This window comes from Protopterus annectens, chromosome 1.part2, assembly GCF_019279795.1.
Source record: "Protopterus annectens isolate FY-2018-M chromosome 1.part2, PAN1.0, whole genome shotgun sequence".
Lineage (NCBI taxonomy): Eukaryota > Metazoa > Chordata > Ceratodontiformes > Protopteridae > Protopterus > Protopterus annectens.
The window spans coordinates 82,068,665-82,086,982 of NC_056727.1; positions in this window are offsets into that span (position 1 = coordinate 82,068,665).

The window sequence follows — 18,318 nt, forward strand, 5'->3', positions numbered from 1 at the left end:
CTGTTTGCATAACACTAGACAGTTGGATGGAATTAGCTCAGTATATCACATGCAGTTCAACACACATGTCTGTGACAGTAGTTTACTATGCAAATACCCTGTATAGGTCCCTCAGATTTATGAGACAAACATTTATATCATATTTGTATTCACAAGTAACATATGGATATCTACGACATCCCAGTAGCTGGCCTATCAGTGTCACAGTCAGTATTGTTCAACCGTCACTCCAGTAGTAGTCATATATGAGCCATTCCTTCCTGGGGTGACTCAGGGGCCTAAGCTGTGATCTATGTCACTGCAGACAGACTCAAATACTATGGCCATAGGTGCTGATCATCAATATATCAATAGAGCAAGTATTGTTGAGACATATTTGTTTAATATCCTATATCACATTATTGCATACTCCGTACTGCATTCTATTACATGCTTACTTGTTTGACATCCTTTTTTTTCTAAGTATAGTTAGTTTGTTTCCAATTTCTGTTTCTTTGTTTTTGTTTGTCTGTCTCTCTCTCTCTCTCTCTCTCTCTCTCTCTCAGAGATGTTGGGTATCCATCTATCTTGCATAGGCAGCAGCTTGCCTTTTGTAGGTATTGCTCATGAGCAGGCAATGGACTTTGCACAAATTGGTGTCCCCCACTTGCTAATTGCATGCAGAACAGCTGTGTTGTTATTCTTATAACCAATGGCATGGCAACACACTCCTATAATTGAGTACTTCAAATGGGCATTGCCCTTTTTCCTTGCCTCTGAGGAGGACATCATGGAGGTGTGTGAACAACAGCATCACAGAAGGTAGTTGGAAATACCTCTTATAGCAAAACATGTGGAGACAGCCCAACAAAATGGGGGAGAAGGCCCCAGACTTAGGGGCAAAATGTGAGTATTGCTGTTATACATTTAGACTCATGCTAGTTTAACAGTTTATGTGGACATGGATATTCTGCATGGGTCTCAGTCTGACAATGTTATGTGGTTGACATAACTCTCAACTGCAGGGCTATCTGCAGAATGGCCAAAGGTGTGACTCTTATGCTTGGTCTGTTCTTCGAACAGTTTCCTTGGCAAATCAGTAGCATACCCTGAGTATTGCAGTCAGTAAATGCTAACTTCCATTTGTGTTTCCGACTTCATATCCCTCAGTTAAGATATGTGACAAAAACCCTGTAACACCAGCAACTTTCTCAGTTTATAACAGCAATATTTCAATTATGCCCCTATGTTTGGGCCTCTGTCCCCCAATTATGTCAGGCTTTGTCCAGATGTCATGCAGTAAGAGGTTGATAGGTATGATATATCATTAGTTAGTGCCTTCCTTCCTGATATCATCCCAGTGATATAGCAGAATGCCAGAAATGTTATGAGGAAGGGGACATATATATGAGGACAGAGCCTGGGTATTCTGTGGGAATCTTTACAGTTGATGGGTCTCTGTATCTGTAGCAATTGTTAACAGACTGTCAGGATTATGTAGCAGTGTAGTGTGTAAATGTTTGTTGCACTGTGTAAGAGGGGTACATTTAAGTGTCATGGCTCCTTTTCTATCTGACTGTGCATGCTGCTCCAGTTTCTGGTAGTCTACCGGCTGTATATGTTTGTAGGAGCAGACTGAGACATGCTCCATACCACTGCAGTAGTCAGACTACACTGTGACTTGGGGCAGTATATGTAGCGGCAGTGTATGAGTGTCAAGCATGATATTTATGTTCACACAGTCATACTCTACTGTTCATTTGGCTTACCAATATGTCACTGTGACTGTGGTGAAATTGGTTGTGGGTATGCAGGCTCACACCGGTGACTGTTTTTCTCTACTGTTACATCCCTGTAGTGCCTAATATATTTGCAAATGCATGTGTAACTCCCCATTGCTGACTTGGTGTAGTGTTGTGTCAGTCTGACTGTAGTTTGGACAGTGCTAAGTGACATGCAAAGCAGCTCAGTATACTTTCCCTAATGTCATGTTATGTGCAGATATTCATAGGATGTCCAGTTGTCTGGCTCATATATTTGGTCTGGTCCCCATAAGTGTGTATGTCTGAAAAATGAGTGGGATGATGTGAGGATTTCAGACACTAACTAATGAGAAGCAACTGAGTCCTGGAGTTGTGCTATTTCAGTCAATATATGTTAGAACAGACAGTGCTACTGTAGCAACTGTCTCATCTTATCTAATCAAGTATTTCAGATATGTCCCTATTTTCATGGCTTTCTCCCCCCACTTTGTCAGGCTTGGTCCAGATTTGTTGCACTAAGGAGTTCTGAGCATACCTCTCAACTGGTCAAACTGTTGCAGAACATACAGGTTTATAGCTCATATTTTGTCTCGTTCCACAAATTATTCTAATTTATCTGTTAAATCACTGTGATGATCTGACAATTTCAGTCAGTAAATGATGACATAATTTCAGTTCCAGACCTCATATCCTTCAGAACATGTGTGCTGAAATAAACCTTGTTACTCAAGCAACTTTCTACATTTGTAAGAGCAATATTTGATATACATCTCTAGTTGTGGCCCATTGTCCCCCCATTTTTAAAACCTTTGCCCAGATTTCTTGCACTAACAGGTTGAGAGGTATGTTTTTGAGATATGAGTGCACTACATGTTATGAGCAAAACTCAATTACAGGTTACTAGAGCCAACAACACTGCTGGAGAGGTACTATTCTCCAGTGCTATAGCCAAATTATGGAACCCCCCCACAATAACCTGTGTACCATCATGCACCCACTTCAAAGCTTTACTTAAAGTGCACCTAAAAACATGCTGGCTATGCCCTTCTAATTCTCCCCTCTAACTCCTCCCACTCCATCTACCCTCTACCTCTCTTCCACCCCACAAACTACCTTTGATTACAGCAAGCTCTGATACTTCCATGCCTATTTACTTATTATATAGCAGTAACTTCTTATTGTAACAATTGTAACTATCTGCTATGTCTTTGTGGATGGAACAGATGCTAGTTATCTACTGAATGTACTATGTTCTTCATCTGTAACTATGTTTGTAATATTTTAATTGCTAGGATTTTTCATCTGTAGCTATGTCTGTAATATTTTAATTTGTGGAGCTTTTCTCCCCGGGCATCAGCTGAAAATGGACCTGTATCCAGTCGGACATTCCCGGTCGATAAATGTATATATATATATATATATATATATATATATATATATATATATATATATATATATATATACATACACACACACACACACACACACACACACACATATAAAATATATAGATGTATATATCTATATATGAATATATGTATGTATATATATATATATATATATATATATATATATATATATATATATATGTATTTTAATATATTTTTCATAGATATGTATCTCCATACATATATATCTGTATATGTATATATACAAAACCTGAGTGATTCCACAGAGCTTTTTCCCTACTGTTGAATGACTTTACTGCATAATATGTTTGAAAAAGCATCAGAAATTCCAATAATTCAAATGGTGTAGTGGTACAGTGCTCTGACTATAGTGTACAGGGTTCTTGGCAGAGCTTAATATTTTGTTGCTAGGCAGAACAGTGGCTGATGGAGACAATGTGATTAAAGTTGTTTTAAGTGGCTTTAAGCAGATTTGCCAACATATGGTTAACATCCCTCCCAACCATACCAAATTACTAATTTTGTTACCGGGTTTTAGGGTCCAAATAATGGGGTGCCATGATTCTCGAGTAGCACCCCTTAATTTCTGACTTTTTCCCAGCATTTTTTTTTATTTTTAAAATATCTTCCCTGTTTTAGCTTATGTCATCACGTGCGAGATGACGTCAGCTCCATCGGGGCTACCAGCCTGTCGGAATTGAGCTCAGCACATATTTCTGGCTGGCTCACTTTGAATTGGATGTGAGCAGGAAACTATATGGCTTCTGGACTAGTATCTATTTGCGAGCAGGTTGCATGTTATGGAAAGTCCTTGCAGTTGCATCTATTTGCGAGCGGGTTACATCTTACAGAAAGAAGTCTTCCCAAGCGGTCTGTGAAATGAACAGACTCTCTGGCTTTATTCCATTTTTATTTGGCTGCTGGACCAGAGTGAAATGAAACAGACTCCTTTTTAGAACAGAGTCAGACTCTGCTTAGGCTGCATTTGCGAGCGGGAACGTCCAGGGTGAAACAAATAAATGAAATAGGTAGGAACATTTGTGTGTGAGTGAGTGTGTGTGTGTGTGTGTGTGTGTGTGTGTGTGTGTGTGTGTGTGTGTGTGTGTGTGTGTGTGTGTGTGTGTGTGAAGGACTGTCTCACAACTCAAAGCAGTCGGTGTACCAGTCAGTCTGCACTTCCATGCTCACATCCTTTGTCACTTATGATTTAGAGAGCGTGATGTTTGCTTCACCTTTTCTGCATAGAAGGTTTTAACTTAATGGTATATATTGACTATTGATGAGAGTGAGAATTCCGTGAGTGGTTCACCATCTGGTAAAAATTGTGGAATTGGGCTTAACTTCTTTAGCAAGGACTATGCTGGCAGAAAAGAACATTATTAAGTATAACAGTAAGATCTTTTGTCAATAGTGGAAAGCACAAGACTAAATTCCCGTGAACATATTTACATAGTGTCATTTTTAGCAACAACACTTTTTAATGTTGACTTCTCCTAAGGGTCGTAGATGGAAGCATTGCTGATTTTTAGACTCCCCACCCCGACATCATAAACTTACTAATCTGGAAAGTCCAATGTCCTTTAGTACCAGGGGATTTTCTATGTATGTATTTGTAAACAGAAGTCAGTGTAGTGCATGGTCATTTATTTCTGCACAGCATCTGTTATAGTGCATTTGCTTAACAGTGTGTTGCTGGGTAGCAAAAATGCATCACTGGGTGTATGTTGGTATCTTGTGTTTAGTAGCTGGTTACCATTTTTACACATCTTCCCAGTCTTCATTTGCTCATTTTGTTGAGTAATTTTATTTGATCACTGGTTATTCCACACTTTCTGTAAACTGTTTCCACAAACTGTTCTGTGCAGTCATAAAGTGACCCAGCTGTTTCACCTAGCGATGTTCGGGGGAGGGTGTGGGGTGCATACTTCTCAATTGTCCAGAAATGTGCAGAATAATCGGATTTGTGCTTCATATTTTGGGCTCAATAATTGAAAATATATGTGTGTGTTCTATAACAAATCATCGAGGATAGCAGTCTAAAAATAATGGCAGTCATTTGAGTTTCAAACTGTATATCTTTTAGAAAAAAGTCATACAAAGTAAAACCTGTTCTAGAAACCTTTGGTTTATAAGAATGATAATTAAAAGCCATTTCTGTTTTTTGATCTTGCACTGAGGTGGGCAAAACTGCAGAGGTACACAGCTGTATTTCACCTCTCTATGTTAGTTTTTATGTTTTACAAAGTTTGTTTATCTTGGTGATGTCATGAAGGTGGTAGGTAAACTTTTTATCAGCAGAACCACGTCTGCCCATGTTGGAAATGTTGCACTACTCTACTCTGCACTAAATTTTAAGTAGATGGTCTTTATTTTGAAGTCCTGCAGTAGTTTTTGAACCTTTTAGCAACATCACAAAAAATGTTTGTTGAATAGCTGTTGTTGATTGGATAATCATTGTTTTGTTTTTCAGAAAGGGCAGTGGGCTGAATTGCATCATCCTGATCATGAGAAAATAATTAGATTATGTCTTTGACAGAATGAAAGTAGTTACTCTGTGGTACACTATAACACATACGATTAATTGAAGTGGTATGGCTACATTTATTCATTCTATGATCACCCTGTTAAACTTTTTCATGTTTGGGAGTCTGGAGTCTGTCCCAAATTCAGCCCAAAGGTAATCTTTATCCACCACTGGCCAGATGCATTTTCTTTGGATGTTGTGTGGCTTTCAGTGGTGTTTCAATGAACGTGAGTGTCAAGGGCATAGAAGTTTTCATGCCAAGTCTGTTTTCATTGAGACAGTATTGCTTTGCTTAGCAGATGTCTATTAGTGTTTGTGCATTTTTCTAAAATGTAAAAATGAAACCCAAATCATTGTAGAAGTAAAGCAGTATGCACACATTAGTGTTTATGGCAAATGGGGCAAAATAGACAGGTAGTGGGACATTGGATTGGCTGCAGGGGGACACTGGTACCATATTTTAGTTGTCTGTTCTTCCCTTTGCATTTGAAAGTTGGTATCCCATAATTCCATTGGAGTGGGTGGGATTATGTAATTATTTATGCAAATTTGATGTTAATCAGCATACAGATTTGTACCTATTTTTCATGGGCCTTGTCCAGCTTTTCGATGTTTCCAGGTTGAGAGGTATGATGGTTAACCGAATAGATGCTTAATCCATTTTGGCTTCACTTAGCATCGTGCAAACTCGCTTACTCCCATTTACTCCCACATACACTGGCTTTCACCTGTGCTAATTCCTTTAAAAGAAAAAAAAAAGGGTTATTTATTTATTTATTTATTTGACATTTGTCAACCGGGTTGGTCCAGCTGGGCCAGAAGCCATTTTTTAGTGGAGACCTGAGGAGAAAAGCTCCATTTACAAAACAATTTAGGATAACATAGGTAACAAAAAATAGAAAGTACCATAACCAAGCATAACTCCAAACAATATTAATACAAATATGGATCAAACATATTTAGATTACTGTAAGAGGATTGTCTCAAAGAAATGAGTATATGAACCCCTATATATATATATATATATATATATATATATATATATATATGTACAAACAAGTTATATACAAGTGATCAGATCTCTTGCCTAGGCTTTGTAGGAAGGTATAGATGCTTTCAGGACTTCAGAGGAAAGAAGAACCATTGTTTAAAGGGGAAATATTAGGTTCTAAGCAGGGACATGATTTAGTGTTGAGAAGATAATGTTTGAGTTCCTTTTTAAAGTGCACAGGGTGTATGATGGAGCGTATGTGTAGAGGAAGTTTGTTCCAAGTGTGGGCTATAGAGCAGTTATATTGTAGTCTGCCTGTGTTCTTCTTTGGATGATCTACATTCAGAAGTTGTTGGTTAGAGGTGTGAAGGGTTCTAGAAGGGGTATAGGTAAATAAAATAGAAGTGAGAGCTAGACAGGATGAAGGCCTGGAGTGAATAACTTGAAATTGAGAAAGTAGCAGTAGTTGAGGGAATATGAGCCATTGTAAGGAGTTCAGGGACAGGCAGTGATGAGAGTTGTAGAGGGAATTTGTAATTAATCTTGCAATTTTGTGATATGTTTGTTGCAATTTGTTCATGGTGGTAGCTTGTACCTTGGTTAGTATGGGGGCTGTGTAGAGAAATGTGGGCAAGAGGAAGGACTGTGCTAAGGTGAGTCTAGCATTTGAAGTAAGAAATCTTTTGTTGTGATAGAGCAAGCCAAGTTTCTAGTGTGTTTTTTTATTCCTTGCTGTAAGTGTAAGCTAAATTTGAGTTCGTCATCTATAATGACGCCTAACAGTTTAGTGTGCGGTTCAGGCTTTATGATAGTGTTGTTAGAGGATGTTATGGTAAATGTAGATTTATGGTTGGAAAGTGAGCGGGGGAGAAAGAGCAGGAGTTGGATCTTGGGGTTAAGGATAAGCAGATTGTCAGATAGCCATTTCTCTGTGGACAGAAAGGTGTTTTGAGTAAGGGTGAGAATGTCTGTAATACTAGTGGAGATTGAGATGAGTGTAGAGTGATCTGCATATTGTATAAGAGAAGATTGTCTGCAACAGGTGAAGAGTTCATTAGTAAAGATGTTGAATAAGAGGGGAACCAAGATAGAGCCTTGAGGAACACCTGTCAAAACAGATATAAAGGGAGAGCAGGAGGAGAGCCATTTGACAGATTGCTGCCTACCTGAGAGATAGCTGGAGAACTAAACAAGGGGGGAGGAAAAAAGGTCGAGGTTAGATAATTTAGAAAGGAGTATTGGGTGGCATTCTGTATCAAAGGCTTTGGAAAGGGCAAGGAAGAGGCAGGATATTAGTTGATTGTTATCAAGGGCATTGGCTATGGTATGAATGAAAGAGAGGGGGTCGGTTGATGTGCTGTGGTGGGGACAGAAACCATGCTGAGTGGGAGTGAAAAGGTTGTGCTGGAGGAGGTGATTGAGAAGTTGTGAATGAATACATTTTTCCGAGCAACTTGGAGATGGGAGAAAGAATGGCAATGGGACAATAGATGGATCAGTGGAGTTGCAACCCTTATATAGTGGGATAGTATAGAAGGATTTCTAGATAGCAGGAACTTTAGCCTCTTGTATAGATCTGTTAATGAAAATGGCTATAGGATAGGCTATAGATTCAGCAGCAAGTTTGAGAAATGCAGGAGATAGGTTATTGGTAGAAAGAGAACATGGTTAAAGCTTATGAAGAAGGGATTTAATGTAGGAAGTTGACACAGGTTTAAATGAGAAGAGACTCTGGCTATGGGGGTTGATGGTGGTAGTGATAGTTTCAGTGTTACTATTAGAGAGAGTGAGGTTTTGGATAGTGTCAATGAAGTGTTTGTTGAATAGGGTAGCAATTTCTGGAGGAGATTTGTTGAGGTAGGGTGAGGGGCTAGAAGGCTTGCCAGGGTAAATTATTTTGTTAAGAGTAGTCCAGAAATTGCTTGAGTTGGACCTGTTGTCTAGTTGAGGTGAGTTGTAGTAAGATGTCTTGTCTTTAGTGACTAATTTCTTGACTAGGTTACGTAATTGTCTGTATTTTAGTTGATGGGGAGTATGCCTGATTTTAAGCCATAACTTCCAGGCGCTATCCCTGTTATGCATCAGTGCTCTAGTATCTTTGGAGAGCCATGGAGCATAGTTTGATTTAATTCTATTTTCCTGGAGGGAGCAAGGGAATTAAGGGTATCTAGGAAAATGTTGAATTTAATGTCAGCATCATCAAGAGGGATGTGTTTAAGGATGGACCAATCAAAACTAGATAATATGGAGATAATTGGGTGTTATTGAAGTTAGAGAGCTTACAACAATCTCTAAAAAGGTGGGGTTTGTGTGGCTGGGAGGTATGTCTAAGGATAGAATTGGGGAGGTGATCACTTAAGGAGTCAGGTAGGGTACATGGGCCATGGTAGAGGTGGGGAGAGTTGGTGAGTATCCAGTCAATGGTGGAACTAGAAGATAAGTCTTTGTTGAAATGGGTAAGGGATATAAGTAGTTGATGGTAACCATGTAAGTTGATGCTGGATTGTGGTGAGTCACTAGTAAGTTTGAACCAGTCTATATTGACATCACCAAGAATGTGCGCTTCATAGTCTAAGTTGTGACTAAACCAGGATAGGATATTTTTGAGGGTGGGTATATTATTCCCAGGGGGGATGTAGATAGAAGTGACAGCAAATTTCTTGTGTGGGTTTAGATGGCAGTTTAGGATGAGAATGTCAACAGGATGGAAATTGGGGATGGGGATAGTGATAGGGGACAGGTTTAGGCTGTCTGAGTAGAGTATGGCTACACCACCACCTTTTTTAGAGGATCTATCTGCATGATAGATGTTGTAACCAGGTGGCAGTATTTCACTGTTAGTGATGTGAGACTTGAGCCAAGTTTCGGACAAGGCAAGGATGTTAGGCTTTGTATGAGCTATCCAGGAATGTAGCTCTGAGATCTTGTTAGTTAGACTTTGAATATTTATAGAATATATGGACCGGTGTTTATGTGCATGTGTTTGTTGTAAGTGAGTATGGGTATGGTTAGGGGTGAGAGCAGAAGGGGTGGATTGGAGGAATTATGAAGGGACTGAGGGCCTGGGTTAGGGTGGATTTCACCAGAGAGTAGAAGTTTATTTGTGAGGTGTGTGAATGGAGTATATGCTAGGTGCAGGAAGATGAGTGTTGGTTTGGGTTTGAGAGCATTTGTATGATTGTAAGTTAGTGAGAAGTAGAGGAGGAGATACTAAAGAGTGATGGGGAGATAGCTGAGTAGGAAGTAGTTAACAGGTTAGTGTGGGAGGTAGAGGTGGGGGAATCTTTAAGTGGGCTGGGGAGGTATGAGTGGCATGAGTAAAATAAGGTTAAGGCTGAAAGGTAAAAGAGTAGTGGAGTGGCAAAGAAGAGGAAGAGTTGCATTGTTAGGGGATGAGTGAGAGTTAGTATAGGGAGTAAAATTGAGTGAGGTGAGTTGGGGAGGAGTACTGGCAGGAAGTGTGTTGTGAGAGGCTAAGCAGGCAGGAAGGGGAGGGAATGGAGAGTATAAGTGTAATTGATGTAGGGGTGGGTGGGAATGGGGGTAAGGTAGGGAAGCAAAGAGAGCCTGAGCATAGCGAGGGCAAATGGAGCAGGGCATACACCCCTAGAAAACTACCAGAAACAATCAGGAAAATCAGGGAAGTTAGGCAGATAAGAGTTAGAGAAGGCAGGGAGGCAGAGGTACAGGGAGAAAGAGACAGGGTAGGTCAGTAGTGATGTGCAGCAGAAGTTTAGATTACCAAACCAGGGGCCAGGCACCCAAGTAGAGGAGTGCTGATGAAGGGAGGGGAGACCAAAAATATGTGCAGAGGAAGGCACTGTTGTCACTGAGCTAGAGAGAGCTGGTTGATTCAGGGAGAGTGAGAGAGAGTAGGATGTAGAGAGAAGGGGCAGACACCAAGATGTGGTCCAGAGGAAGTGCTAGCTTACAGCCAGGACAGGAGCAACATTACAGGTAATTAAATACAATATAAATTACTCTTGGCTGCACATACATAAAATATTTCCTGGTATTCTATAGGGGAATGCCCATGTAGGGGAATTGATTGTAGGAGGCTCAGGCTGGGTCACTCACAGGGCTTGGATACTGCAGAGACTATTTGCTATCCTAGAAAAAAAACCAAGAATAGAAAAGATAGTGGTTAGGGGTAGAGAAAGAGCAGCAATGGTAGGTATGTAAAAGTGAAACAAGTTAACCAGTTGATGTAAATGGGGGTGGGGAGTAGGTCAATTTGTGTGAGTGAGTAGGTAGAAAGTCTGTGAGTGAGGGTAGCAGGTAAGACTGATAGGTTCCTATGTTATAGGAAAGTGGTGGGGAATGCGAAGGGAAAAACAATATGAAAGGTAGCTAGGAATGTGCAGGACGGGTGTAGGGAAGGTCCATACTGTTCATTTCTTATACAGCAAAAGCTGTGCATTTGTAGGGCATTTGGAGACACTCAAACCCCAGAGAGAGGGGTGAGGACAACAGAAATGTGTTGTCAAACTAATTGGACTGGATTACATATGTCCAGTGGACACCTGTAAAAAATGTACAGCTATATATGGGTCAATAAGTTTTTTTAGGGACAGTTGCCCTTTTTTCTTTGTGAAGGTGAAAGTGGGATGTTGGGGAAGGATTGTAGGTATGTCTGGGGAGGTAGGTTGGGTAGGGAGACAGACAAGACAGACTGGACAGCAGACAGGGGAGGTGTAGGACATATGTGGGGGTAAACACCTTGGAAAGGGAAGGTGTTTGGGAATCAAAGGCCCATGACCCCCCAAATGGATACAGTGGGACTGACATCCTCACCTGCAGGCAGTCACAACTGCACCTTCACAGCTCTGATGGGGCTATTGTCCTGTACCTCAAATACATATATCTCAAACAGTAGAGGCCCCAGACCGATCCTTGGGTTACACTGCTGTGGATGAATCTACTTTTAGAGGTGGGTTCTACTACTTTGACTGAGTGGCTGCTATTATTGGGCCAGTTAGCTGCCCATCTGGTAATCTACAGTTTGGTGTCTAGCTATGTAGGATTATGTATCCTGTCCACCTGGGGATTAGTGTGAGAGGTTTGGGCTAGGTGAAGGTAGGCATTGTTCACCATCTTCCCCTCATCCCTGTGTTTGTTGACCACTGCAGAGAGGTCAATCAGGTTTCACAGGCCTGATCTGCCTTTGACAATACCATGGTGTGTGGGCCCAGGTCTTTTGATGTTGCTGATGTCCCTGTTCATAATTTACTTGATATTGCCTCCCATGCCCTTGCAGATCAGGCTAGTTATGCTGATGTGCATTATATTGGCTGGGTTGGTGGATTGCTCAACCTTTTTGTATAGGGATGACAGTGGCTGTCCTTTGTGCAGATGGGATGAGACCAGTGCCCAGGCTGTGGTTGACTACAGTGTGGAATGAATCTGAGAGCCCATGCCTGTGTTCATGTGGGATGCAACCAGGGATGGTATCATGACTATGGAGACCTCTGTGTGTTGCCTTTGAGAGGGAATTATGGACGTGTTTCCTGATGATGAGAGGAGGGGGACAGGTGGTGTACATGCACATGAGTACCAATGGGGGACTAGGGGTGGTGTTGACACTTCACCTGTCTGCAGCTGGTTGCCTATATCTATGCCATATGTGCATGTGGTGTTATTGACCACCACTACATATCAGATTTGTGTGTTGCCTCTGGAAATGCAGACACATGTGTTGAAGGCCAAGTGATTTGCCTTGGTCGATGTGTCTGATTTGCACTCAAAGACAGCCTTAGGGTACATCACTTGGGCCCTTATTTGCTTGTACAGACCAAGGTGACATTGCTTCCAATGAGGCACCAGTTCATTCTTGGCCCGTCCAGCAATTGTTTCACTTATTGTGGTATTGGTGTATTGCTGCTGTCCACCACAGGCATACCATGAGGGAGATTATGTTGTGCTGTCAGATACTGCTGAGTCCATACAGCTATGTGGGTACCCAAATAGTATTATGGTGTGGGCCTGGACACTGCTGCTAGTTCCAACAAATGGCATGTTGTCTGTACAGCTACTTCTACCTACTCTGAGGGGAGTTATAATCATTTATGTACAGTTCATTCTGTTTGACACTATAAAGGGGGGGTGGATAGCAGGAGAGATGGTGACTTGAGCAGTGATGGCTATGTGGTCAGATATTACCAAGGGGGATAGCACTGTAGGAGTGCTACAGTGGTTACTCATGTTGGTTAGGACTAGGTACATGAGATTTCCACCTGCCATAGAAGCATTGACCTGCTGGTTCACTGCATTACCATTGACAAAGCCAAGGAATTTACGTGCATTCGTATTCAGGTGGCATAGGTCAGGCACACTATGGTTGGGTATTTGAATTCACCCAGGAGTAGGGTAGATGACTGAATTCTAACAGATTCCAGCAGGTCCTAAATGGTGTGGTGGGTGTCCATTGTCATGGTTGGAGCCTTGTAGCTAGCTATGATTTGAGTAGGTGTTTTGTCAACTGTTAACTGCAGTTGGGATGTCACCCATGCGACATACTGTTTGGCCATCCTGAAGGTATTTATTTGTATGCTAATATTCAACACTCCACCTCATGTGGCTTTGCAAGCCTCCATTTGGGGAGAACACATTTCATGGGATGAGTGACCTGGCAAGGCTGGTGTGCTCTCCACAGCTAGAAGACAGGTGTCAGTGACTGCACTCAAGGTACGCTTGCATTGACATGGATGTCATGGTAAGACACCTAGCTCCTGTTAGAGCAAGACATCTGCACAAAGGCACACATCAGTGGTGGGCAAAGGCCAGTAAATAGTGTCACTTTATGAATCTAGCTGAAAAACACTTATTTGCCAGCAAAGACAGTGTCACATTCACAGGTGTACTCAGCAGGATATGACATCTGACAATGAAATGTATGCTAATTTGTTATGACTCAGTCTTTAATGGGTTGCCAGTGAAGTGCCAGACAATGCACAACTATCTGAGGCATTGACTACAAATATGAGGCAGACATGTGGTCAGTCTGCAAAACTCTGGACAGTTGTCAGGTACAGGCTCGGTATATCACATGCAGTTCAACACACACATCAGCACCCATTGTGTACTATGCACATACTCTATGTATTTCTCTTACATTTGTAAGACAAGCATATGTATCAGAGTAGCATTCACATGTGACATATGAATAATTACAACATCCCAAGTAGCTGGCCTACTAGTGACACACTCAGTATTGAACAACAGAGTCTCCATTAGTAGTCATACATGAGCTGACTTTTGCTGGAGTGACTCAGGGGCCAGAGATGTGCTCCATGTCAATGCAGGCAGGGCAAGCAGTAATGGCCATAGGTGCTGGACAGCAGCATGTGAGTCCAGCAGGTCTTGTTGCAGCCTAGTGTTTAGTGTCCCCTTTGACATTATTGCATCCCCCTTACACATTCCATTACATGCTTACATGATTGACATACCTGTTATAGTGCTCAGGAGTTCCCTTACAGCAATGCAAATGGTTAGGTTTGTGTAGTCGCAGTCTGTCATTGTGTAGATGGGTTAATACCTGTGTTGAATAGGCAGCAGCTTGCCTTTTGTAGGTACTGCTCATGAGCAGATGATGGCCTCTGCACCAATCATTGTCTCTCACTTGTTACTTTTATCCAGAGCAGCTGTACTGTCTTCCCATTTGCCAATGCCATAGCAACACTGTGCTATAATTATGGCCTTCATGTGCACCTTGCCCTTTTCCTTCATTGTGTGGAGGAAATTATGGAGGTGTGGGGGCTACAGCTTCACAGACAATAGGTGGGAATACCTCTCAGTAGAGAACATGTTGAGACAGCCCAGCAACATGGAGAACAAATCTCCAGAATTGAGTACAGATTGTAAGTCAGTAGTGCTGTTATACACACACAGGGTTGCTAGTTTAACAGGGTTCATCTGGATATGCATTTTCTGTGTGACTTGACATCTGACAGTGATATGTGTCTGACATACCTCTCAACTGTCCTGATGTCCACAGAATGCCCAAGGAGTTCGCCTGTTATTGAGGAAGCAGTAGAATAATGTGAGGATTGTAGTCAGTGTAACTGTTGACATCCATTGGTGTTTAAGACATCATATCCTTCAGGGATGTTATGTTACAACAAAGCCTGTGACACTGTCAGCTGTTTCAGTCTGTAGTACCACTATGTGATATATGTCCCTCTTTCCAGCCCCCTGTCCCCCAAGTATATCATGCTTTGGTCATATGTCTTGTACTAGGAAGGTCAGAGGTATGTGATATCATTATTTATTGACTGCACTCAAGGTATTATCCCATTGACTTAGCAGACCCCATGGAAGTGGTATGCAGCAATGGCCATGAATATGGTCTCACACCCTGGACAGTTTGTGCAAACCTATACATACAAGAGTTATGTATGTCTGGCCATTGTGAAGCAACTGTCAAGATTGTGTAGCAGTGTTGCATGTAGATGTTTGTTTGGCTGGGTAGGGAGAGTAACAGATGTGAGTGTCACAGATCTTTTTCTATCTGACTGTGCATGCTGCTACAGCTGCTGGTGGTCTATCAGGTGTGCATGTTTGTTGGGGCAGACTGAGAAAGGTCCTGTGACACCTCAGGATTTCCAGTACACTGCGAGTTGGGCAAGTATCTGTCAGTGTATTGTGTGACTGGGAATCAGGATATGTTCGTTCAGTCGTTCTACTGTACAGTTCATTTGAGGTACAGGTATGTTACTGTAACTGTAGTGCAAATGGTTGTGGGTGGACATTTATGCCCCACTATCTGTTTTCCCTACAGTTCCATCCCTGTAGTGCATAATTTATTTGGATATACATGGGTAATTGTCCAAGGCTGATCTGGATTAGAGTCATGTTGGTCATACTGTGATTCAGAAGGGGCTGGGTGACATGGTTGGTGGCTGTCATGGGTTTTTCCATTCAATTACATGACTGTGGTCATACCTCTCCACTGTCAAGATGTCTAGACACTGTCCTAATGTGTGGCTCATATGTTTTCTATGTTGGCCACAACAGTTGTGGGTTTCTGAGAAATCACTGGGATGATGTGAGCATTGACTTCATTAAATGTTGACAGTCATTTGTGTTTCAGATCTGGAATCTGTCTGACATTGTATGTTAAAGCACACCATGCCACTTTAGCAGACTTCTACGTGTATGACAGCCATATTTCAAAAATATCACTATTGGTTTCCCTTTATCCCCCCTGCCCCCATCTGTCAGGCTTTTTGCAGATTTGTTGCAGTAAAAGGTTGGTTATCTGTCTATATATCTCTTTATGAATATATGTATATATATATATATATATATATATATATATATATATATATATATATATATATATATATATACATGACAGTACTATGAATATATAATTTCCCCTTATGTAGAATGACTGCTGTGCATGATATGTTTGTAAGAACAGTGTAAATTCCTGTAGCTCAGATCGTATGGAGGTATGTTGCTGTAATTGCTGTGCACAGGGTCCTGGGTTTGGGACTAAGATGTGATTACTTTTTTTTCATTAATGTTAAATGACCAGAATGAATTATATGTTTGTTAAAGCATTGCAGATTCCCATAGCTCAGATGGTGTAGTGGTACTTTGCTGTGATTGTAGGGCCTAGCTTCCTGGAGTTTGAGACTGCTGCTGATGGGCAGAACAAGGGTTGATGGAGACAGCATGATTAAGGCACTTTTAAGCAGTTGTAAGTGGATTTGCATGGTTTTGCATGGTGCTAAGCTTTGCTAAGAGACAGTTAAATAAACTCTCTTAGGTTCACTTAACACAGCTTATTCCCGCTTACACCAGCAGAGGGTAAAACATTATGAAAAGCAGCTAGGGATGTGCAGGACCATAACTCTACATTTCTTTGGCAGCAACAGCTGTGACTGATGTGGCAAATTTGGAATTTACAGCCTCACACCCCACAGGGAGGGGTGCTGGCAACATATATTTGTAGAGTAATTTGGTTGTAGATTGATTTACGTCACTGGACATGGTGGTGAAATGTAAAGCTATGTATTGGGCAATATTTTTTTTTTTTTGCGGGACAGATGCCTTTTTATTTTAAGGTGAGAGTGGTATGTTGGGGAGGGGCTGTAGGTATGTTAGAGGAGGTAGGTTGGGTTGGATAGGTTGCATTTGCACACAGACAAGACAGACAAGACAGCAGGCAGGTGCAGTATATGATACATGAGGGGGGTAAACACCTTTGGCAGGGAGAGTGGTTGGGAATCAGAAGCCCATGAGTCCCCAAATGGATACAGTGGGACTGAGGTCCCACCCATGGGCAGTCACCACTGCTCCTTCATGGCCCTGAAGATGACTGTGCTGGGCGTTGGACAGGAGAAGTGTCCTGCCTCTCAAGGTTTGCCAGACAGCCCTCAATCTGCCAAGCTGTCCACCCGACTTGTCTTGGATGGTGCTGTGCATCAAACCCCGGAACTGACTGCAGGTGACATACTCCTGTCTGCGCCTGCTCCTGGGGGGGCGAATGGGCCCCATCCCCTGAGATGGTTCCACCTGAAGTTGGTACAGGACCAGCAGATGAGGAATTCCCAGACTGGGTCCCAGATGTGCTGGAGCCCGGTACCACGGCCAGATGAGGCGGAACAGGTGGATCCGCCAGGATCTGCCTTCCCAACCGTGCTATGGTGTTGAGGTTTTAAAAAATACGTTGGTTAGTCATGAACAACACATTTCCAGATTAGTTATAACAGCATCCATGGGTGTCCCAATTAACCCCATAAAACAGATTTAGAATGGTTGCATAGCAAAACAAACACATGCATAAATGGAACAACAGTATGCATCGTAACAGCATGCCAGTAATATTGATGGCAACCGGCCACCAACAATGGTATTTGAACAAGGTATGTTAACATGCAAGCAATCAAATATATGAACAATAATAGAACACAAGTCCCAGCATTAGGTTTGAAGTAAAACATACCCATAGTATATTAATTATTGTATTGATCCAGATGAAGGGGGGAGAGATAAAAAAGTCCATTAACAACTGTTTATGCTTCTATTTTCCACAACAGTACTGCTCAGTTCTCTATGGGTCTGCCCTCCCTTTACATATATGGCCCATAGCTTCTGTAGTGCAAACATACCTATTAAATTGTCAGTCTGGAATGGTATGGGGCAAACTGTAACAATTCTGGGTACATGACTAGAGGGTACTCGTACATGTCAGGGTTACATGTCTGGCACAGGAGGGGAACCCTGAAGTGCTGGTATGTGAGTGCTACTGGCATACTTCAACTGGTTTCTTATCTGTGTCCAGGGTTATTGGCAGCAGTGACCACTACCTGTGACAGAGTGACACTTGAGAGACATGTATCAGGAAGAATGCATGTTGTATGTACCTATCCTGCTGACATTTGCAGGCATGTGGTGGGACAATTGAACAGTTGTACAAACCACAAACTGCAAAGAACAGGAACAACAGGAAAAACAATAAGTCACAGAAAATCCACAGGAAGCATTTAATACACTCTAGTGCCTCAGCCAAAAGCCTTCAAGGAATAAATCAAGACAAGAAATAACATTCCTTATATACACAGAATAATAAAATAATTAAACAGTGAGCATATTAAGCAATTAATTAACAAGATATTTCCATTTAAATCAGTATTCAGTCCCTGA